We start from the raw sequence: 24705 nt of genomic DNA on the forward strand, positions 1-24705 counted from the left end.
GTTATGTGCTTCATAGGTTTTTGTTTATAATCATTTAATTAAAAAAGTATGAGCTTAAATTATTCCACACAACTATTTAGGTAATATTCCTGCTTGAGTAAAATTACCCTGAACAAACTGGACAAATATAACTTGATGTACTGTACTGTACCTGTTCAATGTTTGTGTTTTATCCTCCTTCCTGACAATAGGTCACATTCTCATAAAGGCAGTTTGAAATTTGTCAGCTGTCTTTTTCTTTCTCTCTTACATCAAATCAGTTAAATTTAAAATCTCTACTGCAGATCCTTGAAACTGTGACTTAGCTGTGACTTAGGTGGGGATTCAAACGTATATATGGGAGAAAAGTAGAGCTGGCCAAAACGTGGATGTTCAGTTTGTGGGGGGGGGGAAATGATATTTCAGTGTCTGCTTTCATTCCAGTTCAGAACAGGCAGCACCAGGAGGCAGCTGATCCAGGAGTCTCAAGACCCTGCGGTGCCTGTCCCTGGGGCAATACACATGGTAGGGCTGCCCAGAATGGTGGACCCTGGAAGCCCATTCCAGGACATCCAAGCTCCCAAGTTCGTAGTGGGGAGCCTGGAAAGCCCTTTCAGGACCAAGGATCTCATAAGCTCCCTGCTGCGGAACCAGGGTACTCAGGGCTTCCAGCCTCTTAGCTTCGTCGTAGGGAGACTGGAAGCCTTCAGAGCCCCCAGGCTTCCCTGGCTCCATGGCAGGGGCTTGGAAGCTCTGGCATGACTGGGCTGCCCCAACACCACTGACCCTGGAAACTCATGTCCATGGTCCTGGGGCAGCCTGCTTGGAGGGGTTCAACAAATTGGCATTTTCTGATAAAACTCTGTTTTAGCAGAAAAATCTTGACCATCTCAAGAGATAAGTCTCCAGCTGCCAGTCAGCTGTGTATCTAACTCCTCTAGGAGCTTTCAGGGTGTTAAAAATAGATGATTTAAAAAAAAATCAATTTTTTTAATTTAAATTGAATTTTTAATTTATTTTTACTTAGATTACAATAAGTTTTTTTCTTTTTTTGAATAAATCTGTTTAAAATGAAATCTGAATTTAATACAAAATATGTTAAGGCCTTGTTATAAATATACAGCTAAGGAGTGCATAAAATCCCTCCTTACCTGTAAAGGGTTAAGAAGCTCAGATAACCTGATTGGCACCTGACCAGAAGGACCAATGGGGAAAGAAGATACTTTCAAATCTGGGGGGGTGGAGGCTTTGTTTTGTGCTGTGTGGGTGTTCTCTCCAGAGACAAAGGGAGAGACCAAGCAAGTAATCCAGCTCCCACTGAAATGATACATCGAATATTACAGAAATAGTGAGTAATAACAAGGAAATGTGTTAGAGTATCTTTTGTTTTAGCTTGTGAATTTTCCCTATGCTAAGAGGAAGGTTTATTCCTGTTTTTTTTTTTTTTTTGTAACTTTAAATTTTGCCTAGAGGGGAAATCCTCTGTGTTTTGAATCTTTTGTTACCCTGAGAAGTTATCTTCCATCCTGATTTTACAGAGGTGATTCTTTTATCTTTAAACGAATTCTCTTTTAAGAGCCTGATTGATTTTTCATTGTTCTTAAGATCCAAGGGTTTCGGTCTGTGTTCACCTGTACCAATTGGTAAGGATATTATTCTCAAACCTTCCCCAGGAAAGGAGGTGTAGGGCTTGGGGAAATATTTTGGGGGAAATAGGACTCCAAGTGGTCCTTTCCCTGATTCTTTGTCTAAATCACTTGGTGGTGGCAGCATACTGTTCAAGGACAAGGTGGAGTTTGTGCCTTCGAAAAGTTTTTAACTTAAGCTGGTAAAAATAAGTTTAGGGGGTCTTTCATGTGGGTCCCCACATCTGTACCCCAGAGTTCAGAGTGGGGAAGGAACCCTGACAGGCCTAAACTTATAATCTTTTAAAATATATAAAAGAATAAACATGCTGAATCCAGGAGCCTCTATCAACAATTTTAAGTTAAAGCTGCTTTTCTATGTAAAGAAAGAAACAAAGGAAAATCATAACTGTTGAGGTCAAACTTTATAGCCACAATAGGTCAACCTAAATATTTTAGGAGACTGCCTCATTCACAGGAGACTAGAAACTTAAGGTCTAGTCATTTTGAATTAGCCTTATTTGAAAATTTTCCCAGGTTGAACTGAAATAATCAGGTTTATTAAACCCTTTGTTTAATAAATCATTTAGTTATAACTGTGAAATATTATTTGATAAGAGAAGGTTATGAATGCAAAATATTTAAGATTGTTTTGTTTAATAAAATAAATTGTATATGCTGTTTTATGTGTTTAATTAAATTGCAGTTACCTTCCTAATGCAGCTTGACACAAATCATCAGCAAAAAGTTAATTATCTTGTAAATAAGCAATATATCATTTACTATTTTCTAACATACTAAAAAGTACAATTAATAAGAATCTGAAAATATTAAGCAATGTAATTACTTAAATAAAAGTATGTATACTTCTAGGTAGCAAAAAGATGTACCGAATATAGTGTCAATGCTCTATTTAGTTGGAAATCAATGTTTTAATGGTTATATCAACCAATGAGACTGCATCTTTCTTTAAAAAATAAGTGAAGTATAAATGGAGAAGCTGATTATAATCGATGATTTACATTAAGGTTTCCACTTGGGGATTTAAATCAAGGTGATTTAAATCAATCCACCCTGGGAGTTCTCGTAATCCTCACCGTTAGTGATAATCGGTGAACTTCAAAATAGTTCAGAAGTTTCATTTGAATATTTATCTGATCAGAAAAGGACTGATCCCCAAATCCCCAAATCTTTATATTTCACCCAAACTATGAAGGAATTTAGGTGAAGATATCCAGCTCAGGAACTTCACTCAGTTAAACCATTTTGCAATAAATCCTATAAATTTCGCTAGCACTTATTCATATTCTAACAGGGTCTATCAGACCTTCTCTGCCCATTCTTGGAAGTGTCATTGCCCTGACAAAACCAGGGTACAAACAAGATTTAGCTTGCCACAGGCCTACGAGAGCCAGAAAGAGATGCAAACCAATCATCTCCAAACCAGCAGAAATGTAATGAAGGTTTGCCAGCCTCATCCCAGGGGGAGTACTGGGTGAAGCTGGGATAGGAGAGGAGTTCCTGAGGCCTAATCCAGAACCCTGGCCAACTTGTTACCTTTTGTGTTGTGTTTGTGTTTGTTTACAAGTTTAAAGGCATGGACAGCAAATTTTCAGTGTAACTTCAATAGACTGTTAAAGGACACATACCTAGTTCGCTCACCAAGTCATCTTGCTCTGATACCTAGGTCTGAATGGTGGTTGGTGAGACCTATAGATACTAGTTAGCATCAGTTCTTTAAGCTCTGGGTCACTAGAAGTGGGACTGAACTCCCCCTTTTCCAAGACTTATGATTCCTGGCTTTGCAGCAACTGACCCAGGTGGTAGCCCAGTGGCCGTTCCTTGGGTCAGGGGGGGAAACAGGCGGCCCAGTAGGCTACCCAAGAGCTACTAGTTGGGTTTTTCAGAACCCAAAACAATGGGAATTTAACCATGTCACTCCAGGTAGCGTTAGGAATAAATCAATGGGAACACAGCATTTCTGTCTGATAAATGATTGATACAAGCAAGCATGCTCTTATCTAAAAAACTATTTATTAGATAGTAAGCACACCCACATACACGTATGCAATCAGTTTAGGACATCCCAGATATAGCTACCCACAGTCTGAGATGGTTTTGAGTGATCACCAGCCAGGTCAAGGGCCCTCTTTCTGTCCAGCTGATGGAGAATTTAGATGTCAGCTCCTTGCCTGAAGGAAAGCTCTCAAAGACTGCTCTGAGATATTTACTTTTGCTAATATTTTATAGCTAACTCTAATAAAGCACATAACTATATTGACTCCTAGTGGGTCAGCATAATAATCTCTACTGGTCACCAATTCTCCTAATTTCTACAAACTATTCATTATCTCAAAACATTTCTAGTACTTCTAGCCATAACAATACTATATCAGGGGCACTTAAAACCAAGGTTCCTATCCACTCACTCTCTTCAATAACTTTCTGTCCCAGCTTCCCATTCTGATTAACAAACTGCAAATATGCAACTGTCTGACCTTGTCTCCCAAAGGCCTAAGATTACTTCTAGCTATATGATGTTTGGTTTTCAGCTAGCAGTAGCTGAACATAAAAAATGGCTGACTGCAGTACTGTCAAATTCTAGGGTACACGCAGGAAGGTCAAATTCCAGGGTAATAGAGCAATCATCTGTATTCTTCAAACTAGTTCAGCAGTGGCAGTTATTCTAGGAGGTGGTGTGCCAGTGAATCACCAGCCATTGGTTCTGGACAGAGGTTTCTCTGTAGCACACTCTGGGCCATGATCCAAAACTTAAAGGATTGGTGTAAGAAGAGTATCTAGAGGTCTTGCCAGATGCCATTCAGCTCTGAGTTCACTCATACAACCCCAGTTCACTGGCATCCACCAGTGGATTTCTATTATGGTGGGTTGGCCTAGTAAGAGTGATTGATCTAGGCCTAGTGGGCCCCAGGCCCTGCTAACAGAGAATTCACTCTGGGTTACCAGAAAAAAAGTCACGGGGCTCCCAGAGAAGTCTCAGTGCAAGGGACAACCTTCCACTAGACCCCAGAAGTCATCCTGAGAAACTACCATGAGAGTCATATACTAAAGTCCATCCACACAGACCAGCGTGCAGGTCTGGTCATTTAGTTCTCAGGTAAAAGTGACTCTCGTAACTTTCGTGTGTATAGTGGATATATGTCAATGTCATAAAATCAGCACACAGTGCTTGCTTCCATACTTTTGCTCCCTCTCACTCAATGATGATAATCTGCATTATGAATAGACCCAACATTATTTTATGTCTTAGTTTCTAAATACTTTTTTTATGTAAAATGTTTAAACAATTAGATTTGCTGATGAAATGGCATTAGTTAGAATGTCATGTTTTTTGTTTGGAATAATTGCTATGATGGGCTCCAGTTTCCTTGAAATTTAAAAATGAAAGGCCAATTCAGCCTTGTGCCGAGGGCCCACATTAGCCCAATTTGGTATTTAACTTGCAGTTGTAACAAATTGTGGTAAATTTATATCATACACATTTCATCACCTCACCTGTAGTTCTGCTCTCTCTCTCTGCCATATAATATACATCTGCAGTACAGTGTGTGGTTGTTGGAACAGCTTCCCATGATGGAGATACTTTTTGACTGGTCTAATATACATCTGCAGTACAGTGTGTGGTTGTTGGAACAGCTTCCCATGATGGAGGTACTTTTTGACTGGTCTTGGAAGTTATTTTGCGTTGTCAAGTGGTAGGATCTAGCGTACTTGCTGGCATTAAAGCCATCTTTGATGAAGATCAGCATGTGCTGGATGTGATCAACAACATACCAACTCTTGGTACAAGACCTTTGTACATGTCTGTCTTATTAAAAAATGGTTGTCTTGCAGACACCTACAATGTTTCAGGGAACAAAGATGTAGCCCATATATTAGGACAGTGTTCAGACTATGTTAATTTATTTTTAGGTTTAAACCTAATTAATGAATTGTTAATAATTTTTTTTATCACATTCCCAGTGTTATGGTTCCGTAAGCAGGGCACTGTTAAGCAACAGAACTTCTTTTCCAGCAGCATGCCTTAATTAATAATTATTTATTAGTGGGCATCCACTAATACCTAACTATTTTTAAAGAAGGTCCCACATTAATAACTGCATAGTCAATAAAGCATATAACTATTATGGGCAATTTAGAATATCAGGGGTTGAAAATGGGTAGGTCTCTCACTCTAACTGTACTTTAGGAGTTTATAAGAGGCAGTAGTGTAAGTTGAATGGCTTGCATACAGTATTGCCAGACAAAGAAAATGTGATACAAAAGTAAATCTGGCATTTCCTAATTTTCAAGTGTTTGACTTTGAAACCTAAATAACATAGCTTTTGTATCTATTTCATAGTATAGATTAATTTTCATGGTCAGTTTCTTCTAGCTGAATAACTCTTCCCATAATAATATATATGTGGAAAGTACCCTTGATTATGGCTATTTTTACTTATCCTTGATTAATGGTATCCATTATCCTTATCCATAAGCCATAGTACAAAATTACTAATTCAAGTGATATTCAACAGCTATGATTTTAACTCTACTTTCTCATAATAAATAATAATAATAAAGGTGTCTCTGCCTCTGTATCTTATGGTTATGAGTTCCATAGATAAAATGCATTGCGTGTGGGGTTTTTTTAAATCTTACCACTTGTCATTAATTGTTTTTTAATTTCCTCCGATGCTCTCTTGTTTCTGTATTAGGAGAGGGTAAATAGTAGTGGTATGTCTACCTGCCCTGTCATTTATTATGCTCACTGCTAAGGCTATGTAAATGGCCCTTAAAGTGTAAATGCAATTTATGACCACTTTACGGTCCATTTGCACTTTGCAAACAAATGGAGTTCCCCACCTGCAGGCATTTGCAACACAAGGGGCCTGATCATATAAATGACACTCTCTGGAGTATAAAAGTGTTGCCATATGACCCTGTCTTTTATGCTAGTACTGTTTTTGGGTGTAATATTGATAGCTTTATAAGGCTTATTAGATTGAAATCTATTAGGGGGCAAGCAGGAGAATACAATTAATTGGGTTATAAGGCTTTGTTGTAGTTAGATTCCTGTTTTATTAGTGTGAGGCCGTCTGCAAGCAGTTATACTAAGGCTCAGCTTATGGCTAAAAAAGTGCAGGTCCAATATGTTAACCCCAGATCATGAATTCTGTATTCTCAGTTTGAGAGACAAATTAGTGACCACAAGAATATGGGTACACTGCAGAATTACTTCTGCATTAAGGAGACATTGGGGGGCCTTTGGCAACATGGTAATTAGGCAGTAAATAGGGAGTTAGGCTGCATTGATAGGCATTGTTAAGAAATGATTGACACAAATGATTAATATTAATGACCGGAAGTATAATTATGGGCATCTGGAATGACACATATGGTTAATGGGCAGGTATTGTTATGGTCACATAAAATGATCAAATATGGTTATGTATACAACTGGTTACATAAAGAAGAAGTATAAAATATTCAGACAAGTTTCTTAATTGTCGGGTTCCTGGGGCTCCTGAATCGGTGTCAGCTGATCCATGGCCTTCTGCAGTGCTCCACTAACAATGTATTCATCTCTTTATTTCTTGTAATTGTTGTTAGTATGCTATGATACCTTATGGCTTAAAAGTATTTGTTATATCTGATACTTTCTGCCGTTTGGTCATATTGATGAGTAGAATTATATAGTTTTTATGTAAGGGTATAATTGAATACATATATCTCACTCCCACAATTAAAATAAAATATTTGTAAGCGAAACTTCTGGAAAGAACCTGTGATAATTAATAAATAGTGTGAATGAGTTATTATTAATAAAACATTAGTGTGGAAAGTTTATAGTTTCATTATTTGGCTGGGCTACAAATGCAAACTAGGGCTCCAATAAACATTGACACTGTGCTACTTCATAGGCCAAGAATATTGATTCTAAAAGAGCTGTTTAAAATAAAAAAAATATTAAAATATTGTGACACTGTAAAACTGCTGTTTTAGCTTGAATGGTAGAAATGCATTTATGATAAAATCTACTCTCTTTTGACAATGTAGTACAAAATTGTAATTCATCAACATTGTGGGCTGCAAAATGAAGGCTGCACGACCCCAGATAATAAAAATATAATGCAATTATCTTTCTTTTTGTTTTCTTTTTTAACATTTAGATTACAGTTAGGGTAAGTTGGTAATTTTTTGATTAAAACCTTTATTGAAAATGTACTGGTTTCAATGAATATTTCACCTGGACAGGCTTCTTATACAAGGTTTCAGAGTAGCAGCCGTGTTAGTCTGTATCCGCAAAAAGAAGAACAGGAGTACTTGTGGCACCTTAGAGACTAACAAATTTATTAGAGCATAAGCTTTCGTGGACTACAGCCCACTTATGCTCTAATAAATTTGTTAGTCTCTAAGGTGCCACAAGTACTCCTGTTCTTCTTATACAAGGTGGATCAGCTCCAACAGGAAAGATTGAAAGAGACTGACTCTATGTTCCAGTGCTCCACATCAGGCAGAGCATGGACTTTAACCTAGATGTCCCACATCCCAATTGAATGCCCCAATCACTGGCCAAAAGACTATTGTTGGTTGGGTCCCTTTCTCTCTTCTATTTTAATTCAAAAAAGTGTGTTTCATCCTGATGTGGAATGAAAATAAATTCTGAGACCACAGAATTCTGTGCAAAATTGAGTTCTTGTTTTTCAGCCAGCCTGACTTACAATACACATTAATGTAGTAAAATTAAATTCTACTGCCAAATCCCTCCAGTGTGGCCTACTAGATGGGACAATGGATTAGGACTCATGATACTTCAGTTCTACTCTTTGTCTACCACTGCCTATGTGGGTAACATTGGGCAAGTCACTTTCCCTCCCTGTGCCTCAGTTTCCGCATCTGTAAAATTGGGAAAATGATATTGACCTCTTTTATAAAGCACTTGGAGATCTATGGATGAAAAATTCTAAATAAGATGTATTATTTTATTAAAGCCAACTTTCAAATGTACACAGATGAAACAAATATAGTTATCAAGTGAACTAGGTCTACATGTCTTATTCCTGGGTGTTAAACAGTGGAGCAGAGAAGAGGGAGGCAAATAGTAGTCTTCACCTAAACAAACAGGAGGCTAAACCATAGTAAAAAAAAACCCACCTCATGATCTTTATACATCTTTTTCCATAATAATTAAACCAGTTAAAGGTAAAACAAAAGAAAACAAACAAACAAAAAACCAAATGAATTCATGTCAGGGGTATACTCTAAAAGATAGGAAATATGGAGTAAATAGATAATTCTGGGAGAAATATTTACTAAGTTGATAGGGAATATGATTGAAACAGTAAATTGTTTCTGAAAAAGCAGGAAAGTGGGACTAAGATCAATCAAAAAGATCTGCCATGTAAGCCCAGATGACTTTTTGCTGTACTTAAATATTATGTTTTCAATTTCAAAGTGAAAGGGAATCTTGAAACACCCCCAAAAACCTACGTACAACATGTCATTTTTTCACAGAATTGTTTGCAATTTTTCTTTCTAAGGCTTTCTCCATGCCCGTACAAGCCCCTTTCAGTCTCCAGCTTCTCCCCATTATGGGTGCGAGAGCTGCTGATCATGTGGGTATTGATTCAACTCTCAGAAACATGTAACAGCAAATAGCATGTGCCCTTTTATATCTCATGTCCCTCTCAAGATGATGACTCCTAAGGGTCCATTTGTTACCAAAGCAGAAAGCATGTATCATAGGCAAAAAACAAAACCTGCCAACATTTTCAAAACTCTTTAGAGGAAAAAAAGAATCTAATCTTTTGCCTTTTAATGAAATGAACAAAAAGGCAAAGTTTTCAGAAATTGCTTTAGATGCATAACTTTTCACACAACATTAGAGGAACTGACCTTTCTATGTAGACCACATTCTTCTCTGTAAATATAATAGAATTTATTCTTTGGATGGGTCATTGTTGCATGCATCTATCCAGATACTCCAAATCTGTTTTAAAGGTGCAAGGTGCTGACTTTTAGCATCTGCTCTGTGAACATTGCTGATGAGTTCATATCTTGTCAAAAAGTGTATCTTTGTAAGGCCAGCATTGATAGTTTCTAATCAAATAAATGCTTATTAATGTCATCTGTGACATGGCTCTAAAAGCCTAGATAGAAAGGAAATGTTTTCTTTGACTCTCTGCAATATCACACCTATGTCAATGCCCAGTAAATATATTTGAGATAATTTTTCAAGGGTATGAGTGCATTTCTGAGTAGTCACTTGCCCTTCAGCTTCATGACTTATACTGTTATCCTAGGCATTAAGTAACATTCATGAAAATCACTGCCTGTTATGTCTCACTGCTTGATTATAAACCAACACAGCATATTCTTGTTGCTTAGAAGTAAGAGGAGTGTAAAAACAAGCAAACAAAATAAACTAGTGGTCCCAATTCTGCCCTCACTTTGACTCTTGGATATCCATTAACTTCTGTTTGGGAGGTGTAAATGAGGGTGGAATTTTTCTCATTAATATCCTGTGTGAATGAAATATGCAACAGAAGAACAGGTTAAATGAGAAGTTTAAGGACAAAGGAATCTTTGAGATGAATCTGGCTTTTTCATTCCCCAAATTATTATTTTTAAGCTCCTGGATATTTGTTTTTGTGCACCAGAATTTACAGCAGTACACAAGATGGAAGAATGTTTTTTAAAATATGATATTAGTACCATTTAAGAAGAGACATAGCTTGGAATAAGTATCATTTTATATGATTAATCAAGTAGCACTATTAGCGGAGAGGAAACATGGCCTTATGATTAAAGAATTGACCTATGACTGAGATGATCTGGATTCAATTCCTGGACCTTTTCCCAACATTTTTATGACTTTGGGCAAGCCATTCAATCACTCTTTCGCATTTCCTCAACTGTAAATTGGGACTTTATTTTGATTGTAAGCTCTTCAGGGGAACAATTGTTTCTTACTATGGATATGTATGGAATCTATCACAGTGGAGCCGTACTCTTGTTTGGGGCCTCTAATGGAAATACTTAAAAATTAATTCTCATGTGAGGTAAAAATCCACAGGCTGGGTACAACAAAATTAGGTCTAGGAAAATCTGATTAATACTACATTCAAGCATCCAGCAAATAACTATTATCCATATCCTTACTCTTTACACATAGCCAGAGACATCCAAACAGATGTGCTATGATTACAGATGGGTTGCTAACAGATTTTTTAGTTCACTAGTGTCAGGAATCAGGGCCTGCAGGGGAACCAGTCTTGCAGCAACTTAATGAGCACAGCTGGCCTGTAATAGGCTGTCTGATTGGCTGCACTGCCTGATTGGTGGGAAGAAACAGCAGATCGTCAGGGCATTGCCAGCAGATCGAGGGAGGTGATCATTCCCCTCTATTCGACATTGGTGAGGCCTCATCTGGAGTACTGTGTCCAGTTTTGGGCCCCACACTACAAGAAGGATGTGGAAAAATTGAAAAGAGTCCAGCGGAGGGCAACAAAAATGATTAGGGGGCTGGAACACATGACTTATGAGGAGAGGCTGAGGGAACTGGGATTGTTTAGTCTGCAGAAGAGAAGAATGAAGGGGGATTTGATAGCTGCTTTCAACTATGTGAAAGGGGGTTCCAAAGAGGATGGATCTAGACTGTTCTAAGTGGTACCAGATGACAGAAAAAGGAGTAATGGTCTCAAGTTGCAGTGGGGGAGGTTTAGGTTGGATATTAGGAAAAACTTTTTCACTAGGAGCATGGTGAAGCACTGGAATGGGTTACCTAGGGAGGTGGTGGAATGTCCTTCCTTAAAGGTTTTTAAAGTCAGGCTTGACAAAGCCCTGGCTGGGATGATTTAGTTGGGGATTGGTCCTGCTTTGAGTAGGGGGTTGGAATAGATGACCTCCTAAGTGCCCTTCCAACCCTGATATTCTATGATTCTATGACTGGCTCTTAAGCCCAGCAGCAGCACCACGTAAGTGGTTGCTGAAGATATTTATCTATGGCTGAAGTAGCTCTTGCCTTGCTTTATTCCAGGTTACTTTGTTCTGACCCTTGGCTCTGATTTCTGACTCTGGCTCTCACTGTGAGCTTGATTCTTGGCTACTGATTCCATCTCTGACCATTGGGAATGACTGCCCACATCCCAGTCACATGACAAGTAGCAGTTCCAAAAAAATCAAACACAAATTTTACTTTGACTCAAACTGAATTTATTTTTTGAATTTTTGGTGAATTTAAAAACTCTGTTTTGGGTTGATCACAATTTGAGCCCAAACACTTTGCTTCTGGGCATTTTTGATGGTCTAGCTTCACAAAGTGTATGTCTACACTGAAGACCATACGTGTGTCTAGGCATGCAGTTGCAGTTGTTGCACCCCAAAGTCCCCTGTTTTCCACAGTGAAATCCCTGGAGCATTTGGCTCTTGGTGAGTAGATACCACACTAACTAGCTCCCCTGACAGATGTGAGTGAAGGTTAGGGTGAGCTCTTGCCTGGCCCTTTTATCCCTGGGAATGTGGGTCTCGGGTTTTAATGGTCATCCACTTCTATTCCCACAATGCTCTGTACCCATATTTTCCTGTCCATAAATCTGTAAAGTTCCCAATACCCCCTGTAAGCAGCTTCCTAGAGGAAGAGAGGGAGCACAGGGAGTGAGAATATGCTCATGGAACATTTATCAGGACTGGCCTTGGACAGAGTTCTGCATCCACCTGCTGCTGAGGTCCCTGCAGTTGCTGGTGTAGTAGTACTCCTTGCTGCAGCACATCAGCTCCTCCTCCTCCAGCTGCAGCACAGAGTGCTACTACACCAGCAACTGACCTACATTGGTTCACTCTTCGGTCACTGCCGTGCCCAGTTAGGACCCAGAGTTGTAACCATTATCACTGGACACAGTAGGGTCAATCTGGAACTGTAAACATTTTCAGTAGGTAGAGCAAAGAAATTATAGACATGTTCATAAATGTGTGAGTTACACTAAATCAGTGGTTTTCAAATTGCGGGTCGCAACCCAGTACTGGGTCGTGGAATGTAAGACACTGGGTTACGGCGGCTGTGGTCAGCTCCGCCGACTGGGCTGTTAAAAGTCCCATTGGCAGTGCTGCCAGGCTAAGGCAGGCTAGTCCCTACCTGTTCTGACACCACGCTGCACCCTGGAAGCAGCTTAGGTGGGGGGCCACTGGGCTCTGCACGCTGCCCCCACCTCAGGCACCAGCTCCTCACTCCCATTGGCCAGGAACCAGCCAATGGGAGCTGTGGGGGGAGCAGTGACTGCGGGCGAGAGCCGTACCTAGCCGTTTGCGCGCCGCCCCCTAGAAGCCAGATCTGCTGCTGGCCACTTCTGGGGCTCAGTGCAGTCTGCGGTGCCCAGGACAGGCAGGAAGCCTGCCTTAGCATCCTCACTGTGCCACTGACTGGGAGCCGCCCAAGGTAAGCCCATGCCCCAACCCCCTGGCCCAGCCCTGAGCCCCCCTCAAACCAAGAGCCCCTTCCTGCACCCCAAAACCGTAATCCCTGGCCCCACCCCAGAGCCTGCACCCCCAGCCCAACGCCCCGACCCCAACCCTCTGCCCCAGCCCTGAGCCCCTCCTACACCCCAAACCCTTCATTCCCATTGGGTCACAGACATCAACAATTTTCTTCAACTGGGTCACCAGAAAAAAAGTTTGAAAACCACAGCACTAAATGCTTAAATTTCTAACACTATAAGCCCTTGTGGGGCAGAAAGCATGTCTTCACCTGTGTTTGTGCAGGGCTCAGCACCTCTGGGAGCTACTAGAGTATAAATATTTAATATCAATAATTATAATGCCATTACATAAAGATTGCTTTACATATGCCTTGTCAGGGAACACTTGGGCTCCCCTTGTTAAAATTCCTACACTAATTTGAAGGAATATTTGGGCTAATTACTTTGCATCTGATAGAATTATCTCCTCTGGATGCTGCTAAGTCATCTCTGCTAGAAATGGCTTATCCCTAGGATTCATAGTACTCCTGAACTGCACCTTTGGAGTGGATCAGATTGCCTCAAGTATCAGGGGATTATTCACCATCTTTTTTATTTTGTTTTATTTTGTTTTCTCATCATGCTTTTAATTTACCAATTTGTAATTGTCTGGCTTTAGGTTCCAAAAAGAAGCTATAGCTGGAAGTTAATTTTCTTTAACATTGTGGGTGATTAATTATTGGAACAAACTACCAAGGGAAGCAGTAAATTCTCCATTTTTATGTGTTTGAATCCAGAGTGGATATCTTTCTGGAAGATCTACCTTAGCCAAAACACAAGTTATTGGGATCAATGCAGGAATAACGGGGTGAATTCTATGGCCTGTGTCATATAGGAGGTCAGACTAGAAGATCTAGTCCCTTCTGGTCTATGAACTTGACACTTAGTTTTACTCTCAATATACACAGAATATTTTGGGGTAAGAAAACGTAAACATTTCCAGCAAGATTTACTTCATAATAATTCAATGCTTAATAATGTTTGGCAAGAAAATTGCCACCTTCATTAAAGTATTTTTTTATATTAAACACTGAAAACACATTCTCTGGACCCTCACTATTTCTCTTTGCAAGCCCATACACAAGATTTATCCAAAGGAAGGGGAAGACTATCTGTTGGAGCATCTAATTAAACTGGTGGCGATCCAACAAAAGTAGTTCTGCATGCCCTCAGACCTTTAAAATAAGTTATTTGAGAATGTAACCCTATCTTTCCTAGACTTTCCTGGGCACAGCAGAGACATTCCGGAACACAGTAGAGTGGATCCACCCGCAGTCTGGCAGTATCTATTCTCTTGAGGAGGCTGAATGTCTCAGGGATGTGGAGCAGAGGAAAACTATCCCATAGTTGGGAACCTCTTTCCAGGTGATGTCATGGTATCCTCTCACACTGAGGATACTTCTTCAAGCAATCCTAGTTATTAGGAAGAGACAGGTAATAGTAATGGAGGACTGATCATTAGAAATCTAGGTAACTGGGTTTGTAATGACTGGGAGAATCAAATGAGTGAATTGTCTGCTGAGTGATAAGGTTGTGGTTCTCTCAAGACAGGCTTATATGCAGAGCTGGGGAGGAGCCAGTGGTTATGGTACATGCATGCATGTGCCAATGACATAGGGAAAAGTAGGAGAGTGGTCCTGGAGGCCAAATTTAGGGCTGCTAAGTAAGAGATTGAAGTTCAGGACCTGCATGGTATTATTCTCTGAAATGTGCAGGGCCAGTTAGGCAGGGAGAACTTCAGGGTCTCAATGTGTGGATGAGATGATGGTATAGGGAGGTGGGTTCAGGTTTATTAGGAACTGGGAAACTAGGAGGTTACAATGGAAGCATGGGTTCCAAGTAAACCAAAATGGAACCAGATTGCTGGCATGTAAAATTAAAAGTGTTCTGGAGGAATTTTTAAACTAAGGGCTGGGAGAAAGTTGACAGGAGTGGAAAAGTGCATGGTTTGGACAGATACTTCCCATAGGGCAGGATCTATTAATGGGGATTCTCTATGTCTTAGTAAAGAGGAGAGGATAGAAGTTGATCAAATACAGGTAGGAACTCAAAAACAGTCAAATGAAAAAGAGTCACATTTAATTATATCACACAATAGCAGACAGCTAAATAGGGGCAAAACGTATAAGGGCTTGTATACAAATGCTAGCAGTCTAAACACTAAGATGGCTGAACTAGAGTGCCTGGTATTAAATGAGGATATTGACAGATACCACAGAAACTTGGTGGAATGATTATAATCAATGGGACATGGTAATACCAGGGTACAAAATATAACAGAATGACAGAGTAGGTCATGCTTGTGGGGAAGTGGCACTATATGTGGAAGAAAGCATAGAGTCAAATACAGTAAAAATCTTAAATTAATCAAACTGTAACATAGAATCTCTATGGATAGAAATTCCATGCTTGAATAATAAGAATACAGAAGTAGGAATATACTACCAATCACCTGACCAGCATAGTGATGGTGATTTTGAATCCATGAGATTAGATAGGCTAATTAGATAATCTAATCCAGGAGATTAGAGAGGCTCTTAAAAAAAACCAAAAAACAATAATAATGAAGGATTTCAACTATCCCAATATTGATTGGATACATGTCACCTCAGCATGGGATTCAGCGATAAAATTTCTAGATACCATAAATGACTGCTTCTTGGAGCAACTAGTCCTGGAACCCACAAGGGGAGAGGCAATTCTTGATTTAGTCTTCAGCAGAACATGTAATCTGGTCCAAGAGGTTAATATAGCTGAACTGTGCTGTAATAATGATCATGATATAATTAAATTTAATCTTCGTGTGGGGGGAAAACACCAAAGAAGACCACCACAGTAGCATTTAACTTCAGAAAGTGGAACTATACTAAAATGAGGAAGCTATTAAATGAAAATTAAAAGGTACAGTCACAAAAGAGAAATGACTGCAAGGTGCATGAAAACTTTTTAAAAACTCCATGATACAGACTCAAATTAAATGTGTCCCCCAAATTAAAATATATATATATATATATAGTAAGAAGACAAAAAATGTGCCATCATGGCTAAACAACAAACTAAAAGAAGCGGTTAGAGGCAAAAAGGCATCCTTTAAAAGTGGAAGTCAAATCCTACTGAGGACAATACAAAGGAGCATAAATCTGGCAAGTCAAATTAAAAGTATAATTAGGCAGGCCAAAAAAGAATTTGAAGAGCAACTAGCAAAAGATTTTTTTTAAGTACCTCAGAAGCAGGAAGCCTGCCAAACAACCAGTGGGGCCACTGGACTGTCAAGAAACTAAGGCTAGGTCTACACTATGGGGGTTGGGGGGGGGGGAGGTGGTTCGACCTAAGATATGCAACTTCAGCTACACAAATAGCGTAGATGAAGTTGCATATTTTAGGTTGACTTACCTGGCTGTGAGGACGGCGGTGAGTTGACCGCTGCCACTCCCTTGTCGACTCCGCTTCCGCCTCTTGCTGCAGTGGAGTTCCGGAGTCGACGGCAGAGTGATCAGGGATCAATTTTATCGCTTCTACACTAGACATGATAAATTGATCCCCGATAGATCAATCGCTACCCGCCTATCCGGCAGGTAGTGAAGATGTGCCCTAAAAGAGCACTTAAGAAAGATATGGCTATTGCAGGGAAGCTAAGTTAATTCTTTGCATCTGTCTTCACTGCAGAGGATGTGAGGGAGATTCCCATATCTGAGCCATTCTTATGAGATGACAAATCTGAGGAACTGTCCAAGACTGAGGTGTCGATAGAGGAGGTTTTAGAACAAATTGATACATAAAACAATAATAAGTCACCAGGACCAGATGATATTCACCCAAGAGTTCCGAAGGAACTCAAATATGAAATTACAGAACTACTAACCATCATATATAACCTATCACTTATATCAGCTTCTGTACCAGATTTCTGGATGATAGCTACTGTGATGTCAATTTTTAAAAAGGGTTCCCAAGGTGATCCTGGCAATTATAGGCCAATAAGGCTAAGTTCAGTACCAAGCAAATTGGTTGAAACTATAGTAAAGAACAGAATTATTAGACACATAGATTAACTCAATTTGTCAAGGAAGAGTCAACATGGCTTTTGTGAAGGGAAATCATACCTTGCCAATCCATTAGAATTCTTTGAGGGGGTCAAAAACATGTTGACAAGCTTGATCCAGTGCCTATGGTGTACTTGGACTTTCAGAAAGCCTTTGATAAGGTCCCTCACCAAAGTCTCTTAAGCAAAGTAAGCAGTCATGGGATAAGAGGAAGGGTCCTTTCATGGATCAGTAACTGATTAAAAGACAGAAAACCAATAGTAGGAATAAATGGTCAGTTTTTGGAATGGAGAGAGGTTAATAGTGGTGTTCCCCAGGGATCTCTATGGAGACCAGTGCTGTTCAACATATTCATAAATGATCTGGAAAAAGGGGTAAACAGTGAGGTGGCAAAATTTGCAGACAATACAAAATTACTCAAGATAGTTAAGTCTAAAGCTGGCTGCGAAGAGTTACAAAGAAATCTCACAAACAATTAGCTTTTACCACTCAAGAGAGGTATCTTGGAGCCATTGTGGATAGTTTTTTGCCCCAGATTCCTAAGTGGCCCCTTCAAGGATTGATTTCACAACCCTGGGTTTAAGCAGGCCAATGCTCAAACCACTGAGCTAGCCCTCCCCTGTCTTAGTTAATAAGACAGTAAATATCATAATTCCACTATATAAATCCCTGATAGGACCAAACCTTTAATATGGCATACAGATGTATTAGCACTGGAAAAGGTACAGAGAAGAGCAACAAAAATGAATAAGGGAATGGAACAGCTTCCATATGAGGAGAGATTAATAAGACTGGGATTTTTCAGTTTGGAAGAGATGACTAAGGAGGGGAATATGACAGAGGTCTATAAAATCATGAATAGTGTGGAGAAAGTTAATAAAGAAGTATTATTTACTACATTACATAACATAAATGAAATTAATAGGCAGCGGGCTTAAAACAAACTAAGGAAGTACTTCTTCACACAATTCATAGTCAACCCGTGGAACTCATTGCCAGGGGATGTTATGAAGTATAACTGGTTCAAAAAGAATTAGATAAGTTCGTGGTGGATAGGTCCATCAATGGCTATTAGCCAAGCTGGTCAGAGATGTAACCCCATACTCTGGGTGTCCCTAGCATCTGACTGCCAGAAGCTGGACGTGGATGTCAGGAGATGAATCACTCGACAATTGCTCTGTTCTGTTTTTTCCCTCTGAAGCACCTGGCACCGGCCACTTTCAGAAGACAGGATACTGGGTTAGATGGATCATTGGTTTAACTCAGTATGGCCATTTTTATGTACCTGTTTTATGTTCACCAAACAGAAAAAACTCTCAGCTTCAAAATGATGATGCCTGGGAGGTATAGAGATGAGACCGTCAAGATGAAGGTTCAGGGTTTATAGGAAGATAGCTTATGGCTCTGATCTTGCAATTGCATCTTTGCATGGGCAACCCTTGTGCCTATGTGGAACTTCACTTCAGAAATGGGTCCTAAAATTGCAGCTCAGGGTGCACACAGGCATCTGCCCTTCGCTTATGAGATTGTGCAGGCTCTTTGGCAGAAGGTCTGTGGCAGACACATTCTACAAGCACTACCTACTATGGGAAGACATTCTGATAAGTATTGCTTCTCCCAGGGCCTGTGCTAGTGGAATTCAATTTAGACCCTCCTATGAATTTTGGCAGGTAGTTTGGCTGACGGTTCCTGTGGAGACTAACTAGTTGCATTATAATGGCTGGATACTTCCAGTGGGATCAATCAGGTTATGTTAATTGCAGCAAGATAATTTAAAAGTGGTGTAATGGGAAATTTATTATCTTGGGAGAAGTGCTATATTTTTAACAGTGAGGGGTATCATTATTATTATTCTTTGAACAGGTGGTCTAGCAGCATGGAAGGAACCATGCCGCTAAAAACAAGAGAGAAGGGGAGGAGGCAGAGAAAAGAACCAGCAGGAAATGCAGGGTTTGTTTAGATAATTCAAAGAACTTGTTCTATTAGATGGCTGATCTGCACCAAGAAATACAGCACTTCAAATATAAAAGAGGGAGGGAGAAGGTGGGAATGCTGATAATTGTTTTGTCATGAAATGTGAATAAATGAGCTGCCTTTAACCACAAGAAAAATACCATTGAACTGGATAAACTTAAATAAACTAGTTGGCTGAGAGACTTCACGATGCGTTTTTCCTTTTCCTTTTGGAAGTCACAAACTGAGGAGCAATCGATGTTTGAGGCACAGAAGGAAAGAAAGAAAATAGAGCCATTACAATAATGATAGGATTCTTCCCGTCGCCTTCCAAGGGCTTTGGATCAAGCTCATAACCTTCAAGGATCAAAGCTTTCCCCATGAGCACAGCTTGTGTAAATTAGCAGGGGAATTGCACGGGGAAAAAAAACTTCCCTTTCCCCCCACCCTATTAATCAAGGCTGCAGAGCAACAGCACAGCAGTTCAATCGCTGCTGCTTGAGTAGGTCCAAGGGCTTGTCTATACAGGAAAGTCGTGCCACTAATATCTAAGGTGTGAATTTAAACTGGTGCAAACCCCAGTGTAGGCATTCTTATTCCTGTTTAAGAGTGTCTTTTATCAGTTTAGCTTAAGTCAATCGGTAATAGGTTTAGTGTTTGCATCAGTTAACTATATCATTAAATAACACTGGTCTACAATTTTTGAGAAGTCGTCTGCTTCAGAGATAAAATGTGCCATTTATTATATATTTTGATGTGCTGAATTCAAATATGACAATTAAAACAACTGATTGGTTACTGTTTCTAAGATATTTAAGTTACTGCATTTTATGTCTGTTAAGGCTGTATCCCCACTTTGAACTTTAGGGTACAAATGTAGGGGCCTGCATGAAAACTTCTAAGCTTAACTACCAGCTTAGCTCTGGTTCGCTGCCACCATCCCAAGGCTAATTTCCTTCCCTGGGTAGCCTTGAGAGACCTTCACCAATTCCCTGGTGAATACAGATCCAAACCCCTTGGATCTTAAACCAAGGAGAAATTAACCATTCCCCTCCTTCCTCCCACCAACTCCTGGTGAATACAGATCCAACCCCCTTGGATCCAAAACAAGGAAAAATTAACCATTCCCCCTCTTTCCTCCCACCAACTCCTGGTGAATACAGATCCAACCCCCTTGGATCTAAAACAAGGAGAAATTAACCATTCCCCTCCTTCCTCTCACCAATTCCTGGTGAATCAAGATCCAAACCCCTTGGATCTTAAAACAAGGAAAAATCAATCAGGTTCTTAAAAAGAAGGCTTTTAATTAAAGAAAAAGGTAAAAATCATCTCCGTAAAATCAGTATGGAAATTAACCTTACGGGGTAATCAAACTTAAAGAGCTTAGAGGACTCCCCTCTAGTCTTAGGTTCAAAGTACAGCAAACAAAGATAAACACTCTAGTAAAAGGTACATTTACAAGTTGAGAAAACAAAGGAAAACTAACACGCCTTGCCTGGCTATTTACTTACAAGTTTGAAATAGGAGAGACTTGTTTAGAAAGATGTGGAGAACCTGGATTGATGTCTGGTCCCTCTCAGTCCCGAGAACGAACACGCTTCCAAACAAAGAACACAAACAAAAGCCTGCCTCCCCCTCCCCCCCCGCAAGATTTGAAAGTATCTTGTCCCCTTATTGGTCCTTTAGGTCAGATGCCAGCCAGGTTACCCGAGCTTCTTAACCCTTTACAGGGAAAAGGATTTTGGAGTCTCTGGCCAGGAGGGATTTTATAGTACTGTACACAGGACAGCTGTTACCCTTCCCTTTATAGTTATGACACGCCCCCCCAATCACAGATAGTGTTGGACGTTTGGTTCCACACTGGCTGTGATTTCTTCCTGGAGTTCTAGGAGAAAACAGAGTTAATAAGACACATGTACCTTTAGACATACTACTGATTATATAAAAACTAACAATATGTTTCATTCCAAGAACAATTGTTAACCAGTTAACTCTGGGAAACTTTCCCGGGAGAGTGCATCAGCCACTTTGTTAGAAGCTCCCGAAATGTGTTGTATTTCAAAATCAAAATCTTGGAGAGCTAAACTCCACCGAAGAAGTTTTTTGTTATTTCCCTTGGCGGTATGAAGCCACTGTAGCGCAGCATGGTCTGTTTGTAGTTGGAAACGCCGTTCCCAAACATATGGGCGTAGCTTTTCCAGCGCGTACACAATGGCGTAGCATTCCTTTTCGCTGATTGACCAGTGGCTTTTTTTCTCAGACAGTTTCTTGCTGAGAAACACGACAGGATGGAATTCTTGATCCGGTCCTTCCTGCATTAAAACTGCTCCCACGCCTCGCTCGGACGCATCTGTGGTTACTAGGAACGGTTTGTCAAAGTCTGGGGCCCTTAGCACAGGGTCAGACATGAGAGTTGCCTTAAGCTGGTTAAAGGCCTTTTGACACTCATCAGTCCACTGAACTGCATTTGGCTGTTTCTTTCTGGTTAGGTCTGACAGCGGGGCGGCGATTTGGCTGTAGTGGGGTACAAATTGCCTATAATATCCAGCCAAGCCTAAGAAGGATTGGACCTGTTTCTTAGACTTTGGAACCGGCCACTGTTGGATAGCATCCACTTTGGTCTGTATGGGATTTATAGTTCCTTGACCCACCTGGTGCCCCAGGTAAGTCACTCTGTTTGGGCCTATTTGACACTTTTTAGCCTTAACAGTTAGTCCTGCCTGCTGGATGCGCTCGAAAACTTTTTCCAGGTGCTCCAGGTGCTCTGCCCATGAATCAGAAAAAATGGCCACATCATCGAGGTAGGCAACTGCAGATTCTCCCAATCCTGCTAGGAGACCATCTACAAGTCTTTGGAAGGTGGCGGGTGCATTTCGCAACCCGAAAGGGAGTACATTGAATTTATACACCCCTGCCTGGGTGACGAAGGCTGACCTTTCCTTAGCTGGTTCATCTAGTGGTACTTGCCAGTACCCCTTGGTTAAGTCCAAAGTAGAGATGAATTGGGCATGTCCCAATTTCTCCAATAGCTCATCTGTGCGTGGCATTGGATAGTTGTCAGGACGAGTTACAGCATTTAGCTTACGGTAGTCCACGCAAAAGCGTATTTCCCCATCTGGTTTGGGAACTAGAACCACTGGAGATGCCCATGCACTCTTAGAGGGGCGGATTATACCCATCTGTAGCATGTCCTGGATCTCCCTTTGTATAGCAGTTTTGTCATGAGGTGACTCCCGGTAGGGTGAGGTTCTAATAAGGTGAGCATTACCTGTGTCAATGGAGTGGTATGCCCGTTCGGTCCATCCTGGAGTGGCTGAGAAAATTGGTGCAAAGCTTGTGCACAGCTCCTTGATCTGCTGTCGCTGCAGACATCCAAGGGTCGTGGAGAGGTTCACCTCTTCCACGCCAACATTCTTTTTTCCTTCTTAGTAGACACCTTCAGGCCACTCCGCGTCATCTGTTTCCTGGGCTGTAAACTGGCAAACGTTTAATTCTCTGGAATAAAAGGGCTTAAGAGAATTAACATGGTATACCTTAGGCTTTATGTTGGAGGTGGGGGAGGCTATGAGATAGTTAACAGCTCCTAGGCGCTCCTGGACCATGAATGGTCCTTCCCACGACGCTTCCATTTTATGGGCCTGGAGCGCCTTTAAGACCATGACTTGGTCTCCTACTTTGAAGGACCGTTCTTTGGAATGTTTATCATACCAGGCCTTTTGCTCTTCCTGAGCATCCTTTAGGTTTTCTTTAGCAAGGGCTAAAGAATGTCGGAGGGTGTTTTGTAGGTTTGCTTACAAAGTCTAGAATGTTAGTTCCTGGAGAAGGCGTAAACCCCTCCCATTGCTGCTTCACCAACTGTAATGGCCCCTTAACCTTGCGGCCATACACAAGTTCAAATGGTGAAAACCCTAAACTGGGATGTGGTACAGCCCTGTAGGCAAAAAGCAACTGCTGCAACACTAGATCCCAATCATTGGAGTGTTCATTTACGAATTTACGTATCATGGCCCCCAAAGTTCCATTAAACCTCTCCACCAGGCCATTGGTTTCATGGTGGTAAGGGGTGGCAACCAAGTGATTCACCCCATGAGCTTCCCACAGGTTTTCCATGGTCCCTGCCAGGAAATTAGTTCCCGAATCTGTAAGGATGTCAGAGGGCCAACCTACCCTGGCAAAAATGTCTGTTAATGCCTGGCACACACTTTTAGCCCTGGTGTTGCTTAAGGGTACTGCTTCCGGCCATCGGGTAGCAAAATCCATGAAAGTCAGTACGTACTGCTTTCCTCTGGGTGTCTTCTTTGGGAAAGGACCCAGAATATCCACAGCTACTCGCTGAAATGGGACTTCAATTATGGGTAGTGGCTAGAGAGGGGCTTTAACCTGGTCTTGGGGCTTTCCCACTCGTTGGCACACCTCACAAGACCGGACGTAATTAGCAACATCCTTGCCCATTCCCTCCCAGTGGAAGGACTTCCCCAACCGGTCTTTGGTTCTGTTCACCCCAGAATGGCCACTGGAATGATCATGGGCTAAGCTCAAGAGCTTTACCCGATACTTAGTGGGAACTACCAACTGTCTTTGAGGATGCCAGTCTTCCTGGTGCCCACCAGAAAGAGCCTCCTTGTATAGAAGTCCTTGTTCTACAACAAACCGGGATCGGTTAGAAGAGCTGAGAGGCGGTGGGGTGCTCCGTGCCGCCGCCCAAGCTTTCTGAAGGCTGTCATCTGCTTCCTGCTCGGCCTGGAACTGTTCCCTTGATGCTGGAGACATCAGTTCCTCCTTGGACTGTGGACTGGGGCTTGGTCCCTCTGGAAGCGATGCAGGTGCTGGGGCTGTTTCCATTGACTGTGATCCACTGTCCGCTGGCGCACTATGTGGTATCTCAGGCTCTGGCTGAGCCCCTTGGGTAGGGTTATCTGCTGCTTCCGCCAGGTCAGGCTCGCTGGTGCCCTCTGGCATTGGAGTTGTAGACAGGTTTGCAAGCGCTGGACTCAGTGCTGGCAATGGTTCTGGTGCTGGTTGCGTTGCCAGTTCCGGTTTTGGGACTGGCTTTGGCTGGGTCTCTGGGATTGGATCCACTACGGCTGTTGCAGTCATTGGCAGGGGATCCTGTTCCACCACCTTTGTCTGGGTCTCTGGTAACACAGACAGGGCCCTGGTGGACGGCTCAGGAACAGGGATGGGGGTAAAAACTTGCTTAGCCTGGCTGCGGGTGACTATTCCCACCCTCTTGGCTAGCTTTACATGGTTGGCCAAATCTTCCCCCAGCAGCATGGGAATGGGATAATTGTCATAGACTGCAAAAGTCCACATTCCTGACCAGCCCTTGTACTGGACATGCAACGTGGCTGTAGGCAAGGTTACAGACTGTGACATGAAGGGTTGAATTGTCACTGTAGCCTCCAGGTTGATGAGTTTGGGGTCCACTAGGGATTGGTGGATAGTTGACACTTGTGCCCCAGTGTCCCTCCAGGCAATAACCTTCTTTCTGCCCACTCTCAAGGTTCCCTTCGCTCCGAGGGTATGAGAGAGGCATCTGGGTTTGGGGATCTTTGGTGTGATTGGGGTGTAATGAACTGTAATCGGTTG

The sequence above is a fragment of the Trachemys scripta genome, chromosome 3 (genome assembly GCF_013100865.1).
Source record: "Trachemys scripta elegans isolate TJP31775 chromosome 3, CAS_Tse_1.0, whole genome shotgun sequence".
In the NCBI taxonomy this organism is placed as follows: domain Eukaryota; kingdom Metazoa; phylum Chordata; order Testudines; family Emydidae; genus Trachemys; species Trachemys scripta.